The 4,882-nt window shown below is 40.8% G+C and overlaps 1 long non-coding RNA gene across 1 annotated transcript; it reads left to right on the top strand.

Moving 5' to 3' along the window:
• The first annotated feature begins 4,107 nt into the window (after positions 1-4,107).
• LOC130190781 (uncharacterized) lies at positions 4,108-4,596 on the top strand. The gene is made up of 3 exons (XR_008831033.1): positions 4,108-4,210; positions 4,296-4,319; positions 4,434-4,596. It is a non-coding gene; the product is annotated as an uncharacterized LOC130190781 (long non-coding RNA).
• The last annotated feature ends 286 nt before the right edge of the window (positions 4,597-4,882 follow it).

The following is a 4,882-nucleotide window of genomic DNA, read 5'->3' as shown; positions in this document are numbered from 1 at the left end:
TGCGTATTCCCCTTGCTATTACATTTGTCCAGTTCAGTGTTTGAAAACGCCGTCTCAATTGTGTCTTCCTGAGTTTTTTCCACTCATTTTCAGGGATGAAAAAAAAGCAGGGCTGCTTCGGCAATTCATGAGTAAAATATTCGTCCTCATTTTCGCTTTCATCTGCTGATGAGGATGTTGCAGAGCCATTTTCTGGCGTTGTTGAAACCAACTGCAAAACACAATTCAATAAAAGCAGCATTAGTGACCAGTTTTTGTCAAATTGCTGCTTTGACAAGTCAAAACATCACCTTGGGAAAAAAGGGTTTGATAGTAGGAGGAGCATGAACGGGAACAAAAATGAACATAGCTTAACAGACTGTTACTGCTTTGAAAACTACAAGTTCTTTTGTGTTACTTTAAAGCAACATTATTTGAACAAACATTGTGTTATACAGTATTCTGCATACAGTTATCTCATTATTGACCATTGCAATATTTACTTCTGGAGATGTGGTGTGGTCATCTGGCTGGCAGCACACTGGATATTCGGTGGTCTGGTCATCTGGCTTGGGTGGCAGTGGACCTCCGGTCTGGTCATCTGGCTGGGGGGAGCCTGGCCCTTTTGAATTGATCTGCTGAATTTTCATCTGCACATCACAAGATGTTTTTTTAATAAAAAAAGGTTTTGTGTCATGATAATCACATAATCAGATATTAATACATATTTCAATAGTAATAGTAAAACCGATTACCCTTTTGTGTCGATTGAACGCTTTTTTAAGCCTCTTCCTATTGAGATTGACATTTGGGGGAACTGGACCTTCGGTCTGGTCATCTGGTTGGCAGGGCACTGGGCATTCGGTGGTGTGGTCATCTGGCTGGCAGGGCACTGGGCATTCGGTGGTGTGGTCATCTGGCTGGCAGGGCACTGGGCATTCGGTGGTGTGGTCATCTGGCTGGCAGGGCACTGGGCATTCGGTGGTGTGGTCATCTGGCTGGCAGGGCACTGGGCATTCGGTGGTGGTGTGGTCATCTGGCTGGCAGGGCACTGGGCATTTGGTGGTTTGGTCATCTGGCTGGGGGGGACCTGGCCCTTTTGAACTGATCTTCTGATTATTTATTTTTTGAAAAAAAAGATTAGGTGTCTAATGATAATCATATATTCAGATATTAATACATATTTCAATGGTAATAGTAAAACAGGTTACCTTTTTGTGTTGAAGGAAAGCTTGTTTAAGCCTCTTCCTATTGTTATTGATATTTGCAATTTCCAGCTCTTGGCAGGCTTGACCCCAAAAGTGGAGTCATCCCCACTTGTGGTACCGTGAAATTTTGCTGAGGCCTGAAGCTTTTTGACGAGCAGCACAATTTCCTCGGCTGTTATAGAAATGTTTCTGGACTTAAAATGAAATCACACGTTTAATTAATTTTTTCATAGATATGTTACGGCTGAGAGTAAATCCTCCCCTTAATGTTGTTCACCTCCCTGCCTGAGGGGGGTGCTATGATGTTTTGCGTTTCTCTTCCCCTTACAGGTGATTGGACGGAGCGCATAAGAGGGAACCTGTGGGGGGCTGTCTCTCTCTCTCCAGCTTCCAACCAGGCCATGCTGCACAGCTCTGATTGTGGGTGGGGGGGTTATGACGGGTGTCGGTAGGGGTGAGCAGCCTTTTTGTTTGATACTGTTTTCTCTTGTTTTTCAGTAGGGAGTTAGGTAAGTGATTTGTATTTTTGTTTGTTTCGGTTATGGTCTAGGGAAGGTAGCTGACTTGCTTAGATTGTTTTGTTTGTTGTTTTGGGCCTGGCTCACCCTGAAGAACTGTGGACACCCGAACCAAAATAAAGATCATTGTTCCTGACTCTGCAGCATTGGTCCTAATTTGGGACGTGGGGAGACCGACCTGGTGCTACGCTCTGGCACCCCTAGGCCGGGCGTAACAGATATATAAAATTTGTAAATTAAAAGTAGATTATAGAATTGTAGAATGTATAACTAATTACAGGGAAAAAACACTCACCTTTCCAAACTTTGGAAAAACAAAGACTCTAAAGTGAGAAAAAATATGTTAATTGCTTATATAAATCAAAAAAATCAATGGATCAATACACATTCAAGTTCATGCAAGTAGTTCTCTATATATTTTTATTTAATGTATTTATTATGAGATTTATGACATTTAAATTAATAAATCATGTCTAGTTTGTAGATCAGACGTTGCTACAGGCTTCATCAATTTAAAACTAGTTGACACCAAAGCTTCTTTAACACTCCTGTTGTGTTCAGGTAAAATCTAACAGATTTACAAGTTTAATCAATCATAAATATTGTTTTTTACATCTGATTTCATCAAGGCCTCATGATATCCTCAACACTATGGCTGGCTATCTATGTAAAATAGTCATGTGAGATAAATTTGAAATTGATTTATTAAACACTCGTGGATTTCTTGTAATAACTAGGCTATACAGATTACACCCTAACCACACAAACACTCCTACTGGCCAATCCCAACAAAATTCGGACCTAATGTAATTGTTCTAATTGGTATATGTGAAAAACATTAGTCTACTTATTCAAGACAGTTGTGTTTTTCACACTTAAAATGGTAGTAGCCTATACAAGTTGTCTACCAATACAACATGACGCTGTGTTGCAACGCTATTGAGGTGTTTCTCTATTAAATACTTGCATATTGCACAAATTACTTACCCTCGCCGTGTTGACATCTTGAACACCCAAAATTCAAGAGAATACTGCAAGAAATGTTATAGTCTCTTCGACCATGCATGCTATCCAGCAGATTCTGAACTCAGAGAAGTGGCGCTTTCCATTGGTACACAGCAAATTGAGAAAAGTTAATTTGTTGGTTTTGGTGAAATGTGAGCAGATGTAGAGTTAATTTGACCCTGTATAGAGTCAAATATCGTATATGTAACTCTCAGTTGACAAATAGTCAGTGTCAAAACCGCGTGTCTAAACAAAAAGTCTGAACTCCGAACCTGACTTGTGACACTGTAGGTGTTAATTCACCCCTCCCCCTCATGTACGTCACACACCGACTGAATCAAGCCAGTGAGTCTCCGAGTTCGACAAGAAGGCAGAAACTTCGTCCATGACCGTGGTTTTTTAGCATAACATTTTCGGTAAGTACTTTTTTGTTTACTAAGTTTTATGTTTTGATATTGATATTTCTCTTCTGGTATGGGGAGCCACCGTTAGTCTTGTGTTATAACGGCAGGGTTGCCAGGTCTGTGTGACAAAACCAGCCCAATGGCCAATAAAACCAGCCCAAAAACCAGCCCAATATCAGAACTCAAAATATGCCAGTGCCAAACCATATACACTGCTTTTAAAGTCCATGTCCATGTGTGTACGTGCTGATCTGGAGTCAGTTTGGTATAATAACAGATTTGGGTATAAATAAATTATTTCATTTAAAATATGGATTTTTATTTAAAGATATTCATGTAATTTGCATGCAAAATAGGTCTACCCGAACCAGCGGACAAACAATTCAACCCGCGGCAACACTTCAAAAGTAGCCCAATTCCGCGGGAAACCCGCGGACCTGGCAACACTGTATAACGGTGGCGTTACTGTGTGCCATCACTACACTTAACATTAGCGCTAGATTAGCATTTAGCTAACCTAGTTGAGTGTGTGTCTTACTGCACGGCGCGTACAGACCGCTGTAATGCCTTCTGCTGCGCACACAAAAACTGCCTAAAAGAGCGCTGAGCAGTGAATACGCATTAAGAAACGTCAATGCTGGTCTGTTGCTGTCATTATGCTTCGGGAAACTCAAGTTGGGAACGGAGAAGCGTTACAGCAGTCTTGCTTTTTTAAATTTACACATTTGTGCACTGGGAATTGACCCTTTCCCCTTATCTCCAAGATCCATATTCCAAAAATGGATACGTAAGTTGTAATATCAATTTAAAATCCAGTCTGTGTTGTAAAATTGTCAATGGACTGCTTAATGTTTTTAATAATTCAATTAATTTGTACTTCTATATGTGTGTGTTTGTTTGTGCATTGTTATATGTACATGTTTTTTCATGCGTGAGCAGGAACAATTGGATGCTGAGGCCAACACTGGCTATCTAGCTTGGAGACTCAACAGTCCAACCACCACCTATGACGGCTTTCATCGGCGTTCCAGGAACGATTTCCAGGACAGCCCAACAACCCAACGAGAGACTCTGTTAATTGGTGGACAGCTCTTTGGTGAGGAGTGCAGAGAGGCTCTCACAACAATTCAACACTCAACTGATCTGTGGTTATAACATCTTCCGTCTTGGATGTTTTTCAGCGCTTTCTTGACACACCCGGATTGGTAAGGATATGCATTGATTATTTCATCTTATTGGAAATATTTCAAAACTGAATCCTTCTAAATGCAAATTATACTTCATTAACCTGTATATGGCCATTGTGTTTCTGTTTAAAGATTGAACAGGATTTCTCAATGATGTTTGGGGCTGAAGTATCTGGGCAGTTTCCTGCAAAGTGGCCTTCATATTTCAAGGACAAAGTCACCACAGAATGCCAGAGTCTTCCCCGAAGTCTCCATGTCGAGGAGTTGCTGGCTTTTGACACTGAGGCTGAGAATGACTTTGGTAAATATGGACAGTTTTTCTCTGGAAATAACACCTAAATTGCCAAGTCTAGTAAAACTAAATTGAAATAAAGCGTTAAGTCGCTGTTTGAAGGCTAAAATAACGTTTATAAAATCTCTTACATGTCTTCAAGGCTGGGATAGTGATATGTCAGCTCTTCTATTGCATCTCCTGCCTCCTACATCAAGAGGCCACAAAAAACAGCCAAAGGAAGCTCAGCCCAGGCAGCCAACCATCCTGTAAGGTGTATTAAGGTATGTACCATCAGCCTTTTGTGTGA

Source organism: Pseudoliparis swirei, chromosome 24 (genome assembly GCF_029220125.1).
Source record: "Pseudoliparis swirei isolate HS2019 ecotype Mariana Trench chromosome 24, NWPU_hadal_v1, whole genome shotgun sequence".
Taxonomy (NCBI): Eukaryota; Metazoa; Chordata; class Actinopteri; order Perciformes; family Liparidae; genus Pseudoliparis; species Pseudoliparis swirei.
The sequence above is the reverse complement of the archived record's forward strand: the minus strand, read 5'-3'. Positions and strand labels throughout refer to the sequence as shown.